The sequence below is a fragment of the Pteropus medius genome, unplaced genomic scaffold, assembly GCF_902729225.1.
Source record: "Pteropus medius unplaced genomic scaffold, Ma_sr-lr_union100, whole genome shotgun sequence".
Classification (NCBI taxonomy): Eukaryota; Metazoa; Chordata; class Mammalia; order Chiroptera; family Pteropodidae; genus Pteropus; species Pteropus medius.
Genome location: NW_024352787.1, coordinates 8,455,891 through 8,481,874, shown reverse-complemented (window position 1 = coordinate 8,481,874; position 25,984 = coordinate 8,455,891). Strand labels below are relative to the sequence as shown.

At 33.1% G+C, this 25,984-nt stretch overlaps 1 protein-coding gene and 1 pseudogene across 2 annotated transcripts in view; one reads left to right on the top strand and one right to left on the bottom strand.

The window, feature by feature from the left end:
- The window catches only part of MAGI2 (membrane associated guanylate kinase, WW and PDZ domain containing 2), a 1,217,785-nt gene that overhangs the window by 820,279 nt on the left and 371,522 nt on the right, over nucleotides 1-25,984 (bottom strand). The gene's annotated exons all lie outside the window — the stretch shown is intronic.
- LOC120591425 (40S ribosomal protein S4, X isoform-like) lies at nucleotides 9,497-10,296 on the top strand (annotated as a pseudogene).

The following is a 25,984-nucleotide window of genomic DNA, read 5'->3' as shown; positions in this document are numbered from 1 at the left end:
TTTTCACTTGGTAAATGCAACAAGAATAAGTGACTCCTGTGCCTTTATAAACAAAAAAAATCTGCTAGTTTATTTTCGCTCAATTAGTAGGCCCAGTTCTGTTTTCTAAATACTTTCATTAAAATATAATCTCTTTCATATCTCACTCTCAGTTTTCTATCTGGAAACAAACCTTTGAAATATACAAAACTCTTCACTAGCAACATGAATTTTTAATAAATGATGGAGGGTTATTATAAAGCAATCAAATTTAAAATACAACTTACTAGCAGCAAACTTGACTTTCAGAGGCCCAGATCCAAGTCATTTTTGTCATTCTTGGTTGAAATCTTGCTTCAAAATGGGAAAAGTCTGATATTTTTTCCTTAAGCCATATCATAGGACTTTTGTTTTACTTAGATATAGTTGAAAGGAGCAGATAATCATATAGAGAGCCTATAACCATCTCTACCACCACCACCTGCTCACTCATGAGTAATTTAAATCAGGCAAACTAGGCAAGGCCTGTCAACCCCACCCGCCGACTCCCGGCCAAAGGTACACGCTATGGTATAATTCTCCGGAAAATGTAATTTACTTTCAAAAATAAACTTAACTGAAATTGTTAAAATTGTAAAAAGAAAAAAATTCTATGAATGTAATAGTTTCTTTCATCTACTAGTTTCTGGATAATTTACTGGCATTGATTAATAAAACCTGATCAGAGAAGCAGTAGTAATTATTCAACTCATTTAACTAAATGGCAAAGATATATGGCTTGAAATTGCTACCTTGTGGAGAAGAAAAAATATATAAATAAGGAAACATGGATACATGATCTTTGTTCTAATTATCAAATTAAACTCTCCCTTTTTTATTGTCATGGTTGAATTCCCTTTTAAGTTAAATATCTTATAATCCTCATTTATTATAAATATAATAAAAAACAGAAAAAATAATTTACTTGACTAAGATACTTATAAAAGGAAAAAAAGTGCTTTTAAGTCTTTAGTTCCCCTGAAAACCTTAATTCCTTTATTATTATTTAGTTATAAGCTTAAATATATTCCTCCACGAATGTGTCTTTAAGTGCTCACTTTAAACTTTAGAAGTTCGCTTAATATCACTTAACTCAGAGATCAGTAAGCTATGAACTATGGGTTGTTGTTCCACATATTTTCTAAAATAAGAAATTATTAGAACACAGCTGTGTTAATCATTTTATGATCTATGGATGCTTTCCCCCTGCATCTTCAGAATGAGTAAATTGAGTACCTGCGGCATATACCATGTGGCCCACAAGCCTAAAATACTACTGTACTCCTTAAGAAAAGTTTGCAGCCGCTTGATCTAATTTTCTTTCAAAAACTTAATGTATAAAAAAAGCACTTCCTTTGAAACTACTTTCAATACAAAACTTTCTGACATTTCAATTTGAATAGAATGATACTGTCTTAGGGTAATTAGCCTTTCGTCTTTTTTTAATTACTATTTTCTATTATTTTCAGGTGTGCAGCATAGTGGTTAGACATTTACATTATTTATGAGTCTGTTTTTGTTCTATTTGTTAGTTTATTTTGTTCTTTAGATCCCACATGTAAGTGAAATCATACAGTGTTTGTCTTTGTCTGACTTATTTCACTTAGCATAGTACCCTCTAGGTCCATCCATGTATAGTAAGATTTCAGTTTCTTTATGACTGAGTAATATTTCATTGTATATATGTACCACCACTTCTTTAGCTAATCATCTATTGATGGGCATTAAGGTTGCTTCCATATCTTGGCTATTATAAATAGCACTGCAGTGAACATAGTGGTGCATATATCTTTTCAAATAAGTGCTTTAGTTTTCTTTGGATAAATACCCAGAAGTGGAATTGCTGAGTTAATTTTTTGAGAAACCTCCAAAATATTTTCCATAGTAGCTGTACCAATTTGCAATTCCACCAACAAATGTTGCACGAGGGTTCCCTTGCCTCCACAACCTTGCCAACACTTGTTTTTTGATTTATTGATGCTAGCCATTCTGCCAGGTGTGAGGTGATATCTCATTGTGGTTTTAATCTGCATTTCTCTCATGATTAGTGATATTGAGCATCTTTTCTTATGTCTATTGCCTGTCTGTCTGTCCTTTTTGGAGAAATACCTCTTCAGGTCCTCTGCCCATTTTTGAATTGATTTGGGTTTTTTTTTGGTGTTGAGCTGTATGAGTTATTTATAAATTTTGGATATTAACCCTTTATCAGATGTATCATTGGCAAATATCTTCCCCCATTCAGTAGAATGTCTTTTTGCTTTGGTGGTTTCCTTTGCTGTGTAAAACCATTTTAGTTTGATGTAGTCCCATTTGTGTATTTTTTCTATTGTTTCCCTTGACTGAGGAGATTTGGCAGAAAAAATATTACTAAGAATAATGTTAAAGAGTTTACTGACTATGTTTTCTTTTAGGGGAAAATATTAAGTCTTTAATTCATTTTGAGTTTATTCTTGTACAAGATGTAAGTAGGTGGTCTAGTTTCATTTTTTGGTACGTATCTGTCCAGTTTTCACAATACCATTTATTGAATAGACTATCTCTACCTCATTGTATATTCTTGCCTCTTTTGTCATAGATTAAATTCCCATAGAGATGTGGATTTGTATCTTGGCTCTCTATTCTGTTCCATTGATCCATATGTCCGTTGTTTATGCCTGAACCATGCTATTTTGATTATTATACCCTTGTAGCATAGAATATCAGGTAGCATGATATTTCCAACTTTGTTCTTCTTTCTCAATATTACTTTGGGTATTCAGGGTCTTTTATGGTTCCATATAAACTTTTGGATTATTTGTTTTAGTTCTATTAAAAATGCCACTGGCATTTTGATAGAGATTGCATTGAATCTACGGATTATATTGGGTAGTATGGGCATTTTAACAATGTTAATTTTTCCAATCTACGAGCATAGAATATGCTTCCATTTATTTGTTTCTTCTTCAATTCCTTTTTTTAATTATATGATTTTCAGAGTACAGGTCTTTTACCTCCTTGGTTAAATTTATTCCTAGGTATTTCACTAGGAATGTTTTTGATGTAATTGTGAATGAGATTGCGATTGTTTTCTTAATTCTCTTTCTGATAGTTCATTATTGGTGTACAGAAATACAAATGACTTCTGAATATTAATTTCATATCTTGCTACTTTACTGAATTTGATTGTCGTTTCTAGTAGTTTTTTGGTGGGATCTTTAGAGTTCTCTATATAGGCACCATGTTATCTATAACTAATGACAGTTTTACTTCTTCCTTTCCAATTTATATGCCTTTTATTTCTCTTTCTTGTCTGATTGCTAGGACTTCTAGTACTATGTTGAATAAAAGTCATGAAAGTGGACATCATCATCTTCTTCCTTATATTAAGGAAAACCGTATGATATTAGCTGTGGGTTTGTCATATATAGCCTTTATTGTGTTGAAGTGTGTTCCTTCTATTTCCACTTTCCTGAGAGTTTTTATCATAAATAGATGCTGGGTTTTGGCAAATGCTCTTTCTTCATCTATTGATATGATCATATGATTTTTATCTTTCAATTTGTTAATGGTGTGTATCACATTAATTTGCAAATATTGAATTAACCTTTGTATCCCAGTAGTAAATCCAATTTGATCATAGTGTATAATCTTTTTAAAGTATTGCTGAATACAGTTTGCTAATAATTGTTGAGGAGTTTTGCATCTATGTTCATCAGGGATATCAGACTATAATTTTCATTTTTTTGTAATGTCTTTGTCTGGTTTTGGAATCAAGGTAATGGCTTCGTAAAATGAGCTTGGGAGCCTTCCCTTCTTTTGAACTTTTTGGAATAGTTTGAGAATAGGTGTTAATTCTTCTTGGAATGTTTGGTAAAATTCACCTGTGGAACCAACCCATTCAGGATTTTTGTTTGTTGGGAGTTTTTTTGATTACTGATTCGATTTCATTTGTAGTAATCAGTTGGTTCAGATTTTCTGTTTCTTCTTGATTCAGTCTTGCAAGATTATATGTTTCTAGGAATGTATCCATTTCTTCCGGATGTCCAATTTGTTGGCATATAATTGTTCATAGTATTTTCTTATAATCCTTTGTATTTCTGAGGAGTCAGTTTTCACGTCTCCTCTTTCATTTATGATTTTATTTGGGTCCTCTTTATTTTATTTTTCTTGATGAGTCTTGTTGAAGGTTTATCAATTTTGTTTATCTTTTCAAAGAAAAACAGCGCTTGATTTCATTGATCTTTGTGTTGTTTTTATAGACTCTATTTTATTTATTTCCACATGAATCTTTATTTCATTCCTTTTACTTACTTTATGCTTTGTTTGCTATTCTTTTTCTACTTCTTTTAGTTGTAAGGTCAGATTGTTTATTTAAGATTTTTCTCATTTCTTTAAATAGGCCTGTATTGTTATGAATTTCTATCTTAGAACTGCTTTCACAGTACCCCCCAGATTTTGAGTCACTGCGTTTTCATTTTCATTTGCTTTAAGGTATCTTTTGATTTCTTCCTTGATCTTATTGTTAACCCATTTATTTTTTAGTAGCATGTTATTTAGCCTCCACGTGCTTGTGAATTTTTTTTTTGTAATCGATTTGTAGTTTCACACCATTATGGTCAGAAAAGTCATTTAATATGATTTCAATCTTCTTAAATTTATTGAGGCTTGTTTTGCGACTTAACATGTAATCTATCCTGGAAAATGTTCCATGTTCACTTGAGAAGAATGTACATTCTGAGGAGAAAAAAAAATGGCATAGATGATAGAGGCTTTGTTCATCCTTCTTGTGACTACATCAAAGTTGTGACAGACACACGGAGCAAACAGCAAGGAAAGTCACCTGAGATCTAGAGGAATAGAAGCACTACAACTAGGGAGAGAAATAATATACCTGCAAAGGTAGAAGATAGGAGGGGGTGAAGACATGAGGCTGACCGGTCCTGAGCAGTTGAGTGGAACAGAGGCTGTGCCAGTGACAGCCAGCAGCTGCAGACACCTCTTAAGGGGGCCATGACCGCCAGCAAATTTTCGTCATGAAGGACCTGCTTGTTCTGAGCACCAGCGCCGGTTGGCTGCTCTGGGGCCACCGGGACTTACAGGGAGACACTGAGTTCTCAGAGTGAGGGCTAGAGGCAAGGCTCTCTCCGGACAGAAGTGCCAGTGGTATCTGCTATTGAGCCCTCCCACCTCCCAGAGTGCGGACTCAGTGCTGCCATAGCTGACATGTCATCACCCAGAGGATTCACTGAAACTCCACCTCCCCCAACTCGAAGCCCCATTCAAGCCACATTCAGGTGTATCCTCCATGAGACAGGTGCTCCTTGCTGAGCAGTGCCAAGACTCAAACTGGTGGCAGCTGATCGTGGTTTCTGGTGTGGCCTCTTGAGCACAGTATCTGTGGATTGCTTGCTGAATCTTAACAGGTGGCCCCAGAGGGGCACAGGCTGGGTCTAAATTTGATCTTTAGCTGAACCCCTCTCAGGACTGTGCCACTGGACACCTATATAAAAAGCTGAACTAATAAAATAGAGAGACTTAGGAGCTTTGCTTAGTACATAGAAACAGACACAGAAAGGCAGTCAAATTGGAAGGCAAAAAGTAGAAACCATATGAGAGAACAGAACAGAAATAAAGGAATAATGGATCAAGCAATCTAACAGATGCAGAGTTCAAAACACTGGTTATAAAGATGCTCAAGGAACTTAGGGGAAGTGTAGATGAATTCAGTGAGAACTTTAACAAAGAGATAAAAAAACATAAAAATAAAAATTGGAAGTTATAAAAGGGAACCAGTCAGAAATGAAGAATACATTATCTGAGATGAAGAGTATATGGAATCAACAGAGTGGATAAAGAAGGGGAACGAACCACTGATATAGAGGATGGAGAAGCCAAGTATGCTCAATCAAAATGGCAAGAAAAAAGAAGCCAAGACTATAATAATAATTTAAGGAGCCTATGGGACACTATTATATAAATAACCATGTCATAGGGGTACCTGAAGAAAAACAAGATATTGAAGAGCTATTTGAGGAAATAATGATGAAAAACTTCCCTAACCCAGTGAAGAAAATAGACATAAAATCCCAGGAAGCTCAGAATCCCAAGAAAGATGAAGCCAAAGAAGCTCGCACCAAGACACATCATAATTTAAATGCCAATGGTTAAGTACAAAAAGAGAATCTTAAAAGCAACAAGAAAAAAAGCAGTTAGTTACCTACAAGAGAGCGCCCATAAGACTGGCAGCTGATTTCTCAAAAGAAACCATGGAAGACAGACGGACTTGGCACAAAATATTCGATGAAAACTCAGGATCTACAACCAAGAATACTTTATCCAGCAAAGCTATCATTTAGAGTGGAAAGATAGATAAAGATCTTCCTAGACAAAAATAAGCTAAGGGAATTTATCACCGCCGAGCCAGTATTATAGGGAATGTGGGAGGAACCTCTTTAAGAAGAAAAAAACATGTATCGAAAACATGAATAAGAGTGGTAATAACTACTATGTTCCTATCAACAAGTACCCCAAATGGAAAAGAAGAGCTCCAACCAAAAGATAGAGTGGCTGAATGGATAAGAAAACAAGACCCCTACATATGCTGCCTACAAGAGACTCACTTCAGACTAAAAGACACATGCAGATTAAAAGCAAGGGTATGGAAAAAGGTATTGCCTTGATGGACCTAGAGGGTATTGTGCTGAATGAAATAAGTCAGATAGAGAAAGAAAAATATCTCATGATTTCATGTACATGTGGAGCCTAAAGAAAATCAGCGACAAGAACAACAAAAATCGAAGTAAACTCATAAATACATGGAATATTTTGAGGGTTCCTAGATGGGAGAGGGGTTGGAAGGATAGCAAAAAAAGTCAAAGGGATTAAGAAGTACAAATACATAGTTGCAGAATATACATGGAGATGTATAATGCAGCATGGGGAAGATGGTTAATAATGTTGTAATATATACGTAAGGGGGAAGAGGGGTACTAGATTTAGTGTGCTGATCACTTTGTGAGTTATGTGGATCTCTGCTCACTATGTTGTACAATTGAAACTGGTATATTATTGTATGCCAACTATAATTGAAAAAAAACCTCAATGAATTGTGCAATGTAAATACAAGCAACTAATTGTCTATTTCAATAAAGCCAGGGAGAAAAAAAGAATGTATATTCTGCTGCTTTGGGGTGAAATGCTCTAAAAATATAAATAAAATCCATCTGATCTAGTGTATCATTTAAGGCTGCTATTTCTTTGTTGATTTTCTGTCTGGGAGATCTATCCACTGGGGTCAATGAGGTGTAAAAACCCTTTTATGGCGGTATGACTGACAATATCTCCCTTTAGTTTGATCAATATTTGCTTTATATAATTAAGTGCTTCCTATGTTGGGTGCATAAATGTTTACTAGGGTTATATCGTCTTGTTAGATTGATCCCTTTATCATTATGTAATGTCCTTCTTTGTCTCTTATTATAGTTTTTGTTTTAAAGTCTACTTTGTCTGACATAAGTATGGCTACCTCAGCTTTTTTTATTTCCATTTGCATGAAATACCTTTTTCTATCCTTTTACTTGCCATTTGTACGTGCCTTTCAATCTCAAGGGGGGGTCTCTGGTAGATGGCGTATGTACAGATCTTGTTTTCTTGCCCACTCAGCTACCATATGTCTTTTAATTTGAACATTTAATCCATTTAGATTGATTATTGATAGTTACATCGTTATTGCCATTTTATTATTCATGTTTATGTTTTTTCCTCCTTCTTATTCTTAAAGAAGTCCCTTTAACATTTCTGTAATACTGGCTTGGTGGTGATGAATTCCTTTAGCTTGTCCTGTCTGTGAATCTTTTTATCTCACCTGCAATCTTAATTGATAGTTTTGCTGGGTAGAGTAGTCTTGATTGTAGATCCTTGCTTTTCATCACTTTGAATATTTCATGCCAATCCCTCCTGGTCTGTAAAGTTTCTGTTGAGAAATCAGCTGACAGTCTTATGGAGGGGTGTCTCTTGTAAGTAACTAACTGCCTTTCTTTTGCTGCTTTTAGTATTCTCTCTTTGTCTTTAACCTTTGACATTTTAATTATGATGTGTTTTGGTGTGGGCCTGTTTGAGTTCTTCTTGTTGGGACTCTTTGCACTTCCTGGACTTGTATGTATATATTTTTTTTGCCAGGCTATAGAAGTTTTCCATCATTTCTTCAAATAGGTTCATGATCCCTTGCTCGCTCTCTTCCTCTAGTACTTTTATGATGGAAATGTTGGTACACCTGATGTCCCAGAGGCCCCTTAAACTGTCTTCATTTTTTAAAAAATTTTTTTTCTTGTTACTGTTCTGATTGGATGTTTTATGCTACCTTGTCTTCCAAATCTCTGATTAGTTCCTCTGCTTCATCCAATCTACTGCTGATTCCTTCTAGTATATTCTTTATTTCAGTTATTGTATTCTTCATTTCTGACATTCTTTTTAAATAGTTTCTATCTCTTTTTTTGTGCTTACTATCTCTTTGTTGGAGTTCTCACTGAGATCATCTTTTCTTCCCCTAAGTTCATTGAGCATTTTTATAACCAGTGTTTTGAATTGTATATCTTGTAGGTTGCTTGTTTCTCTTTCATTTTCTAGAGCTTTCTCCCGTTCTTTCATTTGAAACATGGTTTTTATGTCTTCATTTTATGTGTTCTTTTCTATGTATTAGATTTGGTATGTCTTCCAGTCTAGGCCAGGTGGCCTTGCATAGTAGGTGTCCTGTGTTAGTCTTTTGTTTTAATGTGCTAAATAAATGTCCTCAAAAGACTTTTATAAAAAAAAACAAATGATATCTGAAAAAAAAGAAAAATATTTAGCACCATTTTTTTCTTTCGGATTTTTTTTTTAATGTTTTCTGATGATTAGGAGATTCTAAGTACTAACAATGCTAATTGGAATTGCTGGAAGTGGTACTGGCTTGGAGGGTATGTATCAGGAGAACCTGGCACATCAAATAACAAACTAGAAACTAATCTTCACCTTGAGTCGAAATTGCTTTACTGTTTTCAGGCAAACAATTAAAAATAATACTTGGAAAGCCTGGCTTGATACAAGTTGCTACATGTTGCATTCATTTCCCCACATTTTTTTTAAGTATACAGTTGTTTATAAAGAGATGGATGTGTAGATGAAAAAAGCAATAAATTAGGAATTTGGACACCTAATTTCTAGTCCTGGATCCATCCCTAATATTTAACTTATTAAGGTTTCCAGGTTTCTTTTTTTTAATAAAATGTGATTTTCTAAGTCAGGTGTTTGGTTTTTGTTTGTTGCACTGTGTTCCACAGAGGTCATTATGTGTTCCAAAACTCACAGGTTATAAGCCTGTGAAGTTGGGGGAAGAGCTGGCCTAGCCTCCAAAATCTTGATTTTGTTTGTTTTATAATTACTGGTATTTCATATAATGTTTATTTAGGGGAGAAGTCCATTTCTAAAAAAAAAAAATGTTTAAAAATCATTGTCCTCTCTCTGTGTCCAGCGCAACCATGGCTTTTGGTTCCAAGAAGCATCTGAAGCAGGTACCAGCTCCAAAGCATTGGATGCTGCATAAAATGACCAGTGTATTTGCTCCTAGTCCATCTACCAGACCTCACAAGCTGAGAGAATGTCTCCTTCTCACCAAGGAACAGACTAAAGTATGCCATAACAGGAGATTAAGTAAAGAAAATCTGCATGCAGCAGTTTGTTAAGATCGATGGCAAGGTCCAAACTGATGTAACCTACCTGCCCGGTTTTATAGATGTCATCGGCATTGACAAGACCAAGGAGAATTTCCATTTGATCTATGACACTAAAGGTCAGTTTGCTGTTCATTGATTTACACCTGAGGAGGCCAAATACAAGTTGTGCAAAGGGAGAAAGATCTTCGTGGGAACAATAGGAATCCCACATCTAGTGACCCACAATGCTCACACCATCCACTCCTCGATCTCCTCATCAAGGTGAATGACACCATTTGGATTGATTTGGAAACTAGCAAAATTACTGATTTTATTGATTTTGACATTGGTAACCTATGTAAGATGACCGGAGGTGCTAACCTGGGAAGAATTGGTGTGTTAACCAACAGAGAGACACACCCTGGCTCTTTTGATGTAGTTCATGTGAAAGGTGCCAATGGCAACAGCTTTGCCACTGAGCTCTCCAACATTATTTTTTATTGGCAAAGGCAATAAACCATGGATTTCTATTCCTTACAGAAGGGATATCTTTCTCACCATTGCTGAAGAGAGAGACAAGAGACTAGCAGCCAAACAGAGCAGTAGGTGAAATGATCTCTAGGTGACATAATTTGAAGAGTCTTTGGACTTAATTAACGATGATATAGCATGAAAAAAGAAATCGCTGGTTATGTGATTTCAAAGTCTCATGATCTAAATTTATTTTGAATTAGTTCAAATGGCTCAAATGAGTTAGAAAAATTATCTCTAACAAATATTCATAAGCCACTAAAATAATGTAAATTATAAAAGTGAAGGAGCTCATAGCTGATCTTGTAAATCATTTTGTCTAGCTTTCCTAATTTGTTTCTAATACATGTAGAATTGGTGCATTGAGGTCCTTTTATCTTTTAATTATTTTTTTCTGTGCTATAATTAGGCAATATAGTGTCTATTTCTATTTTGGCAAATAGAAAAAGAAACAATTTAAATATATACCCCATTATCTTAACATTAAAGTTTAAAGTTTGGAAATTTTTTCTTATATTTTTTCATGTGTTTTAAACATATTTTTAATTATATAGCATATATAATTTTATTTCATGCTTTTAAAAACTTAGTTTATATGATTTTCACTTTTTGTATTACTATGTCATCTCATAGTAATACACCCTTTTAATGGTTATGTTTATTTTATCAATCTGTTTTTTCATAGTTGAGTGTCTTGCTGAATAGACTGTTGCCTATTCTTTTGTGGTACAATGAAAAATTTTATAAAAATATAGCCTTTTTCATAGTTAATATTATTTACATTGAGATAGTTTTTCAGGAATGGAAGCACTAGGTACAAGAGGATGAATATATAGCTAAACTGCTTCCTATAGATGATATAAGGATATAAAAGGCACGATAGTATGTGAATATGTCTAAATTGAGTTAATATCTTCTTGACCATTTTTGGTGTCAAGGAGCTCAAGATATACGAGGAAGATAACAATTGTTCATGTCTTTTTGGAATTAATATACTAAATGATGTAAAATATTCAGTATTAATTTATTTAAAATATCTGTATAAAAGTAATTACTATTTATTAATGTAAATACAATTAATTAATGGTATTAAATCATACATATTATATATAAATCTCATATTAGAGCTACATGATATAATGTATAATATAATTAATTGAATGCAATTAAACCACATGGGACTATGTCCATGTGGCACAAATACAATAGGTTAATTCATTAAAAATTCAGTCAAAAATGTAGGGTTTTTTTCAAATTTTGAAGAACTCAATGGTTTTATGAAGATTGTTGGAGGACATTTCTTAAAGACAGTGAATTATGTTCTCTTTGCTAGTCTTAGATGAAACAGGAGTAGGAATAATAATAGAATTTAAGAGAAAAGATGGACTATTTCAGTGAGGGTAAAATCAGTATGAATATCTTTGTCTATTATATTTTGTCAGCCCAGAGATTTTTTTATTTTTACTTAAGTTTTTCCTCTAGGAAATCAGATTATTTTATCTACAAACTCAGCGTTTCACCCTTTTTCAATTCACCAGAATATCAGAAACCATTTCTTTCAGAGTAGTTGAAGACATCTTTTTAACTGTGACTGATAGGGATTAACTCTCAGATATTGAATATTACTACACATGTAGGATATTAGTTTTCTGCTGTGATCCAACCTGAGTGTTGCCATATAAGCAGCTTTAAGCTTCTAAAATAACTCTTATTTGAATGTTCTCTGGGGTGTACTTAATAGAGATCATCTTGTCAGGGTCATGATATTTTAATTCAGCTGGGACTTTATGGAATCAATGAATAGCTTTTAGAGACAATTTCATTTTTCACTCTTGTTTTATGGATGAATAAACTAAGATCTAGAGAACTAAAACTAAAATGAGTTGCACAAGATCCCATGAAAAGTATGCAAGATCATAGTTCCCAAGTTCCATCAGAGGAGAAAAATAAAGTTTCTCCATATGCCAGTGGAACTCCTTTTCCACCTGTACTACCATCTAGCTAACACAGTGACCTATGTAACCTGAATCTGTCTGTCTATATTGTACTTAGCAGATAGAAATAATTATAACAATGGAAATCAAAGACTTTTGTACATTTATCTGATCTTCATAGAGTGGCATTGTTCAGCTTTTATTTGATACACGCAGCTTTCTAAAAGCTGTATTTTTGTACTATTTTATTCAACGATGTTAAATTCTAAAAGAAGGAATTTTATTCAACTATGAGATACCATATATAAGATCAAGAACTACAAAACTAATTTATTTTCCCTTTCTGCTTATCACAATACCCTTCTCATTAAGGTGTTTTTTCTTCTCTCTATCTTTCAATTATTATGATGTAATCCATTGAGTTAGGTGGTATTTACAATTTGTGACTTTTGAGAATCCAGGGAACAAAAAGATTCATAAAGACATATTTTTTTTTCAAATTCAGCTTCTATAATATTTAGTCCCCATGTCTTGTTTGGTGGTTTCTCTAATTCTTTTCTCTATGAAATTCAAAGGAAAACCTTTATGCTTAATACCCTTAAAATCCACTTGCTGAGGTAACCCTATCATTTTTCAGTACAATTGCCTTTTTGTTAGGTAGGTGACTTAGGGAAAAAAAAAAATGATTGATTTAAAATTGCTATCCATCTTCTTCGAAACAACAAACAGCACTACTACATTTCAGAAATCATAGTAATGATTCTAATAGCCAATATTAATTAGTGATTTCTAGATGCTGAGTATTTTGCATGTATGTATCCTTCTCTTGGGAATAGCTATCAGTACTCTCACTTTAAAAATGAAAAAAACTGAGACATTGATATAATATAACCTGCCCAAGATTACACTGCTTGTAAATGGTAGTACCAGGACTCAGACCCATGGGGGCTGGCATCATTCCTCAAGAACAACCTGCATTTCAATGATTCCCTAAGTTATCTGGTCATGGTCTCCTCTTCTTCATTTGATGTTTATCTTATGCTACCTGGTATTATATGTTTTAAAATAACTTCATAATCAAATAGATTATTAACTCTTAGTAAGAAGACTGACCTACACAAATATAAGGGTTATATACCACTTAAAGTATATTCACAATGTGACAGATACTTTACTAAACAATTTATTCATATTATTTCATTTAGTTCTTACTACAATACTTTGAAAAAATCTCACCCTATTTTATAAATATTTGTTGAGATTTCAGCAATGTGCTAAGGTCTTACTTTGCTTAGTAAGTATCTCTTGTTCCTGATGATTATAACATCAGGATCATAGAGTCATTTGTAATATTTCAAAATGAAGTAACACCTATTCCAACTCTATTATTTCACAGATAAGCCTATGAAATAAACGTGTGTATAACTATTGACCAGAGTAGACAAAATATAATTTAGCGATAGAAACTACATTTTTTTCCCCTACTTGCATGCTATAAAATTTCTTTCTATAGGCAAAGAAAAAAAAAAAAGATTAAAAGTAGTTCCATAAATTTGGCTCTCTGAGGAGAGACATTAAAAAACAAAAATAAAAACAAAAACAAAAGCTAATTCTACCTTCCTAACTCAAAAAACATTGTGACTATATATCTGAACTATTACAAAGGGCCGAATTGTCAACCAGGCTCCCAGGAAAAGATGGTTTATAAGAAAGGAGTCCAGGCTGACATCATGTCAATGTATGAGAGGCCAGAAATCAGTCAGGTGTAGCATCCTAAATCCTCTTCCACACTGTGATGCATTTTGAATAGAGCCCATAGAATATACAGTATGCTCTAAGTAAAGATACTATAAAAAAGTACTATGTGGAAAGCTAACTGGTTTGTGAATACTCTAACTTTTATTTCTACTCATAAATAAAAAATGTCTACTATAGTATGGCTATTTGAGTTTTATATATGTATGCTTATAAAGTAGACATATATTCATTATACATTTTCAGAGTCATATAAATATTAATTACCATTTCTGTGAGTTGTGCGAATGTTTGCCTTGCCTATATCACCTAAAAATAATAGATGAAAGGGCCACAAATCTCTCATAACTAAGCTTACTCCATGATCTGCTTACACTTAAATGAATATTTTAGCTTTAACATGATACTTAAAAATTTATACTTCTAAATACATAAAATCTTCAGTCTATAAGCAGGAACATAAAAAAGAGCAATCGGAGTTAATCAGTAAAATATATCTGATCACTGATTTAAAAAATGCATAAATTCCATGAATTTTTTCAGGGAATGTTTTCTTCTCTTATCACAGAAAAATTAAATTTTTGTTAACATTTTCTTTATTAGATTTAGTCATCAAATTATATTTAAAGGAGTTTAATTTGGTTGTTTTTAAATGGCAATATATTTTTAGTTAAAATTATGGCACTTTCTGACATATTTCAATTGTGATAATGAAATAATAGATTTTGCAGCAGCAACATAAATTACCTCATACAAGCTTACTCTTCTTACCAATTGAAATAATGCTTTGAATTTCTGAGGACTTTAAAATAGTGGTTGAAGAACTGAGGTAGATTTCACAGTAATTAATCTCTCAATAGAATGATGAATAAATAGATAAAATATTGATATATAATATAATATATATATAATCCAAACAATATTTAGTTATTTAAAGTGTACAAGTAATTATAATTGACTACAGCTACAGATTTTGTTATCCAAAATAGTTAAATATAGTTCTAGTACTTTTTTCCAATAGTGGTATTATATATATACAGCAATCAACTAGGATGTACAGTATTTGGTTACCTTTCCTAAAAAGTTAAATTCATAAAAATTCCTTCTTTGATGATTGCCAGAGTATAGACATTTATTATTTTGAAAGGTGTTTAATGCTAAAATCAGCTGCCATAAAGAAGAGGTGATTCTGTGCTTTTGCTGCATGTGTGTGTGCGTGTGTGTGTGTGTGTGTTTTCTTTTAAATAAGTTTGGCCTATATACTGAATATTTCCTCTAAAGTTTCAGGCATAAGAGCTGATATACTGAAATGGTCACTGTCCCCTTATAATTCTAACTAGACAAGAATTTGTCAGAAGTTCTGATTGTCATAAGGCTTCCCCAAGATATAATATTCTCTGAAGTGTTTTGATTCTGCAGTAATGTTAACACATAATCTGTGCAGAAGTACATTTCCCACTCCATTTTAAAGCATATGATTTGCTTTTTCATGATTCTACTTTCTATTTTCAGGGAAGCAGTACACAATTTTGCATGTCCTTCCAGGTGTAATTATTGTTTTACTGAATTTCTTTTTGCCTTTATTGGGTGTTGCTCCTTCTGTACTTACAATTTGTATGTTTATTTTTGTTGAAACAAAGTGATAAATATCACAGAGTCATCTCTTTACAGTGTCATTAGGTAGATTGATGGAAAGGTAGATTGATGGATAGCATTTCCAGTTCTCTGTGTAAGGAGCCCAAGCTTACATCTTAAGTTGCAACTATAGATTTTTTTATGATGGATTCTAGAGACTTGATGCTAGAGATTTTTTTCATTACTTGTTCCATTGAACATAAAATCTATGATAGGAGTGAATTTTCTAAATAGAATAAGCTTTTCTTCCTCTCTTTCTATTCTAATTGTCTTTCTTTTCTTTTTCCTGCAAATGAGAATTTCAAAGAAAAATACCAAAAATAATAACATAACAAGAAGAAATACTCTAGCTCCCGAATAATGGAACACATATTTATGGTATTCCTATTGTATTCTTGCAGCTTGAAATCACAGATTTCTCAATTTCACCTTATTTTAATAGTCACCTCTGGCCACTCCTCATTTCTCTGAATCAGCTCTATTTTTTCCCCACTTTTAAATATCTAAGTTGTGCATTCAAAGTGTGTTGCTGTATTTGGCTTGCAGTAATCACACTGTCAGTGTACCTAGGGAATGTCATGGGCATCAAGTCCTCAATAGTACCTTCATTTCAATTTGGAAAGCATCCTGCCTTCTTATAGAATAACACTCCTTGACCTGTCCATACTATTAGGTTAGTATCGGCCTCTTTCTAAATTTAAAATGAATTCTACATATGTTTTGAAAATTCCCCCCTTAATTCATTACAGTTTAATTCTATCAACAAGTAAGAATGTATTTCAATATCAGATCTAGAAAAAAAAAACGCTATTGAATCTTTCATTCTACTTTGAACTGGGAGAATTTAAATAATGAAGCTTTTTGTTTAAGGATAATTTAAAACTAGACTGAGAAAGGCCAGTTGAAATAATTTTCCCTCTACTGTGGGTGATTTTTAGCTCTAATGTCTTACTTTTTGAACCTTAGTTAGACTCTGAAAGATCTACACTTATTAGGCAATGAAAAGATATACAATATTATTCATGAGCCTGCACTGTTGAAAAATATTCAGATCAATACCAATTAGTTAAAAAAAAAAAAAAGGAAACTACAGTATTTTTACTTGAATAATTGTAAAACACTTAAAAATCCTATGTTATTTAAAAATATCACTTTTCTCCCTTTGAAGTAGTCATTTCTGAATTTGCTAATTTAAATATCAACTCATTTTTAGCACATTGAAAAATATAGAGTATGTCTTCTTGGAATTTAGAAATATTTATGTAATCTCACTCTTCTCTTTATTTATAGAATGATAATATGCTCTACTCACAGACATCTAATCCCTATTACTCATAAAACTTTTATTTCTGAGCATACCGGTGCTCAATAGTGTCCTAGGCACTGTGTCATCTTAAAAGAAGAATAAATGAGAACATTGTCCATCACCTCAAAGCACTTATAATTGAATAATAACAAGAAGTTAACATTTATCGAATGCTGGAGTAGCTGTATTAATTCATACAAGCAGACTTCAGAGCAAGGAAAATTGTCAGGAGTAAATAAATCATTCAATAATGATAAAAGGAACAATTCTCTATGAGAACAAAATTCTAAACATGTAGGCATGTAATCAAAGAGCATCAAAATATATAAGGCAAAAAAATAACAAAATTGAAAGAAACAAAAAACCCACTCCTAGAGTTGGAGACTACTAATCCCCCTAAGAATAACTGAGAAATCAAGCAGGCGGAAAATTTGTAAAGATACACTTGACCTAAATAGCACCATCAATCAATTTGACCTAATTGACATTTATAGACTATTCCATCCAACAACAGTAGGATACACATTTTTCCTAGGCTGACATGGAATATTTACAAAGATCAAATTGCAAACTATAAAACATATCTTAATGAATTCAAAATAATAGAAATCATACAGAGTATCCTCTCAGATCACAGTGAAATTAAAATAGATATCAATAGCAAAAGATGGCTGGAAATTCTCCAAATATTTGAATATTAAACACTCACATTGCTAAATAACACATATGTCAAAGAAGTCTCAAGAGAAATATAAAAATATTTTGAACTAAATGAAAATGAGAATTCAACTTATCGAATTTTGTGGGATGCAGTGAAATAAGTCCTCAGAGGGAAATTTATTCTAATAAATACATATATTTGAAAACATGTCTGGTATTTTCAGCATAAGCATGTTTGCTGTAGATATCTTTGCTGAAAGCATTTTCACCACACAACTAACCGGCCATAAGGCAATTTCATCATACAAAAATAACAAAAAATAAAGGAGTTACATTAAAAAAGGACATAATAAAACATGAAAAATTAACAACAAAATGAAAAATACTTTATTGCAAAAAATAAAAATACATTGTCTTCGAGCGATGTAAGCATCATGGTATAGTGAGAAGACCCCTTGGTTTCTCACTTTACACCAAGTTGGACAACTATAAGAGACCCATTCATTGAGACCTCTGAAGGTGGGTATATCAGAATGAGCAGGGGTAACAGGATGGGGGGAGGAGGACAGAGACATAAGTCATAGATGAAGCACAGCATTCACTGTGGCCCTAGCTGATGTGGTAGCAGCGTAGGTGTGGAATTGTAGTCTGAGCTTGGCAGCAGAAGGGCCAGAATGGCAGAAGCAACATTCAGCCTGAGTGGTGCCCACTGTGGCTAAACCAGGTGACAGGGGTGCAGACATGGCACAGTGGTGTGGCAGCCATCATTGCAAGTGAGAAAGCAAAGCCATAGATATGTGAACTCATCTCTCCTCACCCTCTCAGCACCTGCCTGGCCCTAGTTGATGTAATAGCAGTGCAGGTATTGGGCCACAGCCCATACTTGGCAGCCTGGAGGGTAAGAGAACAAAAGCAACATTTCTGCCTGAGTAACTAGTGCCAATTTTGGCTAAACCCAGGGAGAGACATGGTACAGCAGTGTGGCAGTGGCAGCCTAGCAGACACCATTACTAGCAAGAAGGGAAAGCCACAGACTGGGAACCCTTCTCCCAACCCACCCCTCCCTCACTTATCATGGCGGAATCGAGTAGAGACACCTTGAATGTCACAGTGGGGCTTGCAGCCTCTGATTACAAATAGACAATGCAGGGAATTCAGAGGCCCAGAGTCAATAATCTACTGAATCCCACTGTTGAAGTGGTACTCTGAGACCGAGGCGACCCCCTCACGGAGAGATGGCCACCTCCTCAGAGAATATGGGGCATTTTCCATGATCAAGGCGACACCGCCCCGCTAAGATCCTGAGAGTCTCAGCAGTGCAAGAAAGAGAAAACAAAACTAGCACTATAGCACCACATACTGGAAAAAGAAAGACCTCCATTAACTTGCTGAATTGTTAAAAGCAGAACAGTACTTAAAAAAGAAGAGTTCACTACCTCAAATGCCCAGGCAGAGAAACAATCCATCAAATACCATGAATAACCAAGGTAACAAGGTAGCTCAGAAAAAAATTAAAAGTCTCTAAAAGCCAAACTCAAAAGACATGGAAGACTGTGATTTAAATGACAAAGAAGTGAAGACTGCAGTTTTGAAAAAACTCAACGAGATACAAGAAAACTCAGAAACTCAGTTTGATAAGCTTAGCGATAAAATACAAAAAAAAAAAAAAAAAAGAAAGTACTTTACCGAAGAGATTGAAACTATAAAAAAGAACCAAGTGGAAATTATGGAGCTGAAGAACTCAATAAATAAGACAAAGAATTAATTAGCATGAGAAACAGAGAAGAGAATCAATTTGTGAGCTCTAAGATGGAAATCTAGAAGTGATTCAGGTGGAAGAAGAGAGAACTGAAAGAAAAGAAATGAAAGAAACCTATGAGAACTATCTGATTCCATTAGAAAGAGCCTATACCAGAAGAAGAGAGGGAGAAGTGAACAAAGAGCCTATTAAAGCAAATAATTGATGAAAACATCCCAAAGCTATAGAAAGAGCTGGACCCTAAAATCCAAGAAGCTAACAGAACACTTAATTACCTTAATGCAAAAATACTTTCTCCAAGACACATTATATTAAAACTGTCTAAAGTTAATGACGAAGAAAGAATTCTCAAGGCTGCTAGGGGAAAAAAGATTGTACCTTTAACAGAAACCTCATTAGATTATTATTAGATTTTTCAGCAGAAATCTTATGAGCTAGGAGAGAGTGAATGAAATCTTCAAAATATTGAAAGAGAGTAATCATCATAGAAGAATAATATATCCAACAAAGTTATCCTTTAGATATGGAGAAATAGAGGCTTTTCCAGACAAACAAAAGCTGAGGGCATTTACCACCACAAGACCTGTATTACAATAAATGTTGAACAGAGCTCTTTTTCCTGAAACAAAAAGGTTAAAGTATACAAAACTTTGAGTAAGATGACAGACAGAATAAATTAATAGGTTATTAAACAATTGTAGCATAAAGGTTAAAGGAGAAAAGCATTTAAAATAAGAACTATAATTTCTGCAATCTGAAAACAAATGCACAGCATCAGAAAAAATAATTTGTGACAACAAAAACTTAAAAAAGAAGAGGAAAAAGGACTTGATTTGCACAGGCAAATGAAGATAAGATGTAATCAAAAGACAAATGACTTGATATGATAAAAAATGTTTAACATAAACCTAATGGTAACCACAAAACAAAAATCTAGAGCTGAGTCACATAACATAAAAAAAGAAAAAACTGAGGAGAAAAATCATAGAAAACCATTAAACTAAAATAGCAGACAAAAACACATGGGAAAAGAGACAATGGAGATACAGAGCAGCCAGAAAACAAAAGGTAAAATGACTATAGTAAGTCTTCATATATCAATAACTACCCTAAAGGTAAATAAAGTGAACTTATCAATCAAAAGGCACAGAGTAATGGGATGGATTAAAAAGTAAATCCCAACTATAGTTGCCTTCATGAGATCTGTCACAGCTACAAACCTAGGCTCAAAGTGAAAGGCTGGAAATGGTACTCCAAGCAAATGGCATCCAAAGGAAAGTGGGTGTAGCCATGCTTATATCTGACAAAAGAGATTTCAAGGACAAAACAACAAACAAAACAGGCCAATATCATATTTATTTGTTCTTCCTTTTCTAGTTCTTTAAGGTGTACTGTTGGATTTTTTATTTGAGATTTTTCTTGTTTCTTGAGGTTGGCCTGTAATTCTATAAATTTCTCTCTTAGTGCTGCTTTTTGCTATATCCAGAAAATTTTGGTATGCTGTAATTGTCGTTGTCATTTGTCTCTCTATATATTTTGATCTCTTCTTTAATTTCTTCTTGACCAAATGGGAGAAGATATTTGCAAATGATACCTTCAATAAAGGGCTGATATCCAAAATATATATAGAACTCATATAAATCAACAACAAAAAAAATAACTATCTGATTAAAAAATAGGTAGAGGATTTAAACAGACACAATTGCCATGAAGACATACAGATAGCCAACAAATATATAAAAAGATACTCAACTTCACTAATTATTAGAGAAATGGAAATCAAAACTACAATGAAATCAGCCACCTCACAGCTGTTAGAATGATATCATCAACAGGACAAGTAATAACAAGTGTTGGAGAGGTTGTGGGGGAAAAGGAACCCTCATACACTCCTGGTGGGAATGTAAATTGGTACAGTCACTATGCAAAACAGTATGGAGCGTCCTCAAAAAATTAACAGTTGAGGTACCATATGACCCATCCACCCCTCTTCTTGGTATCTACACAAAAAATTTTGCAAACATTTATTTGTAAAGATATATGCACCCCTATGTTCACTGCGGCATTATTCATAGTAGCCAAGAAATGGAAAAAGCTAAGATGTCCTTCAGTGGACTACTGGATAAAGAAATGGTGCAATGGAATACTACCAAGCTGTAAAAAGATGAAATAACGCCATTTGTGATAACATGAATGGATCTTGAGAGTGTCATGCTAAGTGAAATAAGTCAGACAGAAAAAGACAAGAACCACATGATTTTATGATTTTACTCATATCTGGGATATAAAACAAAAATGCAGCTAATGAGCAAACAAAACAAACTCATATATACAGACAACAGAATGGTGGTTACCACGAGGGAAGGAGAATGGGGGAAAGATGAAGAGGGTAAAGGGGGCCAAATATATGATGACAGAAGGAGACTGGACTGTGAGTATCCTCATGTCTGAGGGCAGTGAGCTCACAGAGACTGTGAGCAGTGAGCACAAAATGGAATGTACAGATGTTGTATTATAAGTTATATACCTGAAACTTATATAATGTTATTAACTAATGTTATCTCAATAAATTAAATTAAAATAAAAAATGTATTATCTGAACTTTTTCTTCATAGTATTATACATTTTTTTTGCTTGTTGATTTGTCTCCTCATTCAGCATCACATTTTTTCTTCTTCCTTACAATTTCTTTCTCTATTAAAAGAGGTATCAGTTTTCAGCTAAAGAATTGATAATGCTCTTGAAGACTGTTGCGAATTAGTAGCTGCCACTTTTATATTTGCCATAGCTTGGTAAACTTTTGGTTTTGAGGGAGAGATGACTGTTTTTGCAAACTGTTAGGTAACCATTTTCTACTATAGTATGCAACCTTGCTTTATTCATAGCTTCACTCTCTGGCTTTATACATAGCTGTTATCATCAAATATTTCAAGACCATTACATCTATTTGTTGCCGTACAGACCATTATGAGAGCTGTGATTTCTATAAAAGTGGAACTAATTATGAAAACTTCATCAATAAAGAAATAAAACTAAACTGACAAGTAGCTTAAATATATTAAGTCTGCCAAATGTAAACCAAAGTGTCAACAGTTATTTTATCTTTTACAGCAAAATTTCCTTATGGCTAATGAATTGTGTGTAAAAATTTGAAACAAAGATATTTATGACAAAGATGTTTATTGTAAAAATACCTGGGATCATTTGAAAAGAAAAAAAAATTAAATTTAATAACCTAAATTCCTATCTTAGGAAACTAGAGAAATTAAGGCTAAATCAAAGAGAAAAAAATTAGAGCAGAAATTAATACAATTGAAAACAGAAAAAGGAAATTAATGATTATTTGAAAAGGTAAATAAAATGAATAAGTATTTAGCCAAATTAAATAAGAAAAAATAAAAAAGTTATAAATTATAAATATCAGAAATAAAATAGATGCTCTCACTGCTGATTACATGGATATTAAAAGAATTATAGAGGAATAATATGAAAAACTGTATGCTCACAAATTTGGTAACTTGGAAAAAATTGAGCAATTCTTTAAAGAAAAAAATTATCACAACTAACACAAGAAAGAAACAATCTGAATAGATCTATATCTATTAAAAATTAACCTATAATTAATAACCTTCCAAAAATGAGAACATCGGCCCCAGAACATGTTCCAAAAATTTCTATGAGGCTAGCAATACTCTAATACCAAAACAAGATGAAGACATTACAAAAAAAAGAAAAGGGCAAATCAATATCTCTCATGAAGGTAGACGCAAATATCAAGAAAAGTTTAACAAATTGCCTCCAATGATGTATAAAACGAGTTACAAACCACAAATAAAAAGTGATGATTCCAAATATTTAATGCTGGGGCAACATTAGACAATTAATTAATAAAATTCACTATATCAACAGGTTAAAGAAAAAAACCTATGATCACATCAGTTGTTACAGAAAAAGCATTTAACAAAATCCAACACCTATTCATGTTGCAAACGCTTACCAACTAGAAATAGAGGATAATTTTCTTAACTTCAAAAAGAACATCTACAAAACACCCCCAGCTAACATATTTTTTGGTGAAAGATGACACCTTCTCTCTGATACTGCTAAGAAGGCAAGAATATCCTATCTCACCATTCTATTTAACATTATACTGGAAGTCCTACCTAGTGTAACAGAAAGAAAAAAATAATTAAAATCTCTATAGATTGGAGAGGAATAAATTAAACTGTCCTATTAACATACAACATGACTATTCATTTGTCTATTTAGAACACAGAAAAAAATCTACAGAAATCTCGAACCAGTAAGCAAGTGTAACAAGGTTGCAGAATACAAGGTCAACACAAAAAATAACTCGTCTGTTAACAGCAGCAACAATCAAAATGTCAAATTAAAAAAAAAAACAAAAAACACATTTATAACAGAACAGAAAAATGAAATACTTAGGTATAAATCTAACAAAATGCATACAGGATTTGTATGCAGAAAACAAAACATAGAAAGTAAAAACCTAAATACATGAAGTTGTGAGTTCCTGAGTTAGAAGATAACATTGCGGAGCAAAAGGAACCCTCATACACTGCTGGTGGGACTGCAAATTGGTACAGCCACTATGGAAAACAGTATGGAGGGTCCCCAAAAAACTAAAAATTGATCTACCATATGATCCAGCAACTTCTCTACTGAATATTTACCCCAAAGACTTGAAAACTCATATCAGAAAATATATTTGCGCACCGATGTTTATAGCAGCATTATTCACTGTGGCCAGGACATGGAAGCAATTGAAATGTCCTATGATAGATGACTGGATAAGGAAGCTGTCATACATATATACAATGGAATATTACTCAGCTATAAGAAGACTGAAATACTGCCATTTGCTACAACATAGATGGACCACGAGATAATCATGCTAAATAGTATAAGCCAGATAGAAAAAGTTGAAAACTATATGATATCACTTATATGTAGGTTATAAACCTAAAAGCAACAAACGAACAGAAGAAACAAGCAGAGATTTATGGACATGGACAATAGAGTAGTGGTTATCAGAGGGGAGGGAGTGGTTATCAGAATAAAGGAGGTCAAATACATGGTGACAGAAAGAAATCTAACTATGGGCAGTGAGCACATAATACAATGTATATATATACTATATTGTTGAATTGTACGCCTGAAACTTACTGGATTTTGTTAACCAATGTCATCATAATAAAAATAAATAAATAAATTAATTAATTAATTAATTAATTAATTTTAAAAAAGAAAGAGATAAAAGGCATCCAATTTGGAAAGGAAGAAGTAAAACTGTCATTATTTGAGATGACATAGTCTCTACATAGAGAATGCTAAAGATTCACCAAAAAACTGTTAGAAATGATCATTGATTTCAGTAAAGTAGCAGGATACAAAATTAATATTCAGAAATCATTTGCATTTTTATAAACCCATAATGAACTATAGGAAAGGAAATTAGGAAAATAATCCCACTTACAATTGTATCTAAAAGTAAAATCTTTAGAAAATCTTTAGAAAATAACCAAGGAAGTAAAAGACCTGTACTTGAAAAATTATGTCATTAAAAAAAGAATTGAAGAAGATACAAATAAATGGAAGCATATTCCACGCTCATGGATAGGAAGAATTAACATGGTTAAAATGTCCATACTACTCAAAGTGATCCATAGATTCAATGCAATCTCTATCAAAATACCAATGACATTTTTCACAGATCTAGAACAAAAAATCCAAAAGTTTATATGGAACCATAAAAGACCCCAAATAGCAAAGCAATCTTGAGAAAGAAGAACAAAGTTAGAGATATCATGCTACCTGATAGCAAACTATAAGGCTATAGCAATCAAAACAATATGGTATTGGCATAAAAATAGACACATAAATCAGAGAACAGAGAGCCCAGAAATAAAGCCGCACCTATTTAGGCATTTAACTTAAAGGAGACAAGAACATACAATGAGGTAAAGACAGTCTATTCAATATATGGTGTTGGGAAAACTGGACAAATACATGCCAAAAAATGAAACGAGACCACCTTCTTACATCATATAGAAGAGCAAACTCGAAATGAATTAAAGGCTTAAATGTAAGACCTGAAATCATACAACTCCTAGAAGAAAACATAGGTATTATACTCTCTGACATTGCTCTTAGTAATATTTTTTTTCTAACATATCTTCTTGGGCAAGGGAGATAGAATAAAAAATAAATAAATGGGTCTACATCAAATTAAAACATTTTGCATAGCAAAGAAAATCATCAACAAAACAAAAAGACCACTAACTGAGTGGGAAAAGATATTTGCCAATGATACATCTGATAAAGGGTTAATATCCAAAATTTAAAAAGAACTCATGTAACCCCACACCAAAAAAACAAAAAATCCAATTAAAAAATGAGCAGAGGACCTTAATAGGCATTTCTCCCAAAAGAACATACAGATGGGCAGTAGATATATGGAAAGATTCTCAATGTCACTATCATCAGAAAATGCAAATTAAAACCACAATGGGATATTACCTCACACCTGGCAGAATGGCTAGCATCAATAAATCAAAAAACAAGTGTTGGCAACGATGTGGAAGAAAGGGAACCCTCATGCACTGTTTGTTGGTGGGACTGCAATTTGGTACAGCCACTATGGAAAACATTTTGAAGTTTCCTCAAAAAATTAAAAATAGAACTGTCTTTTGACCCA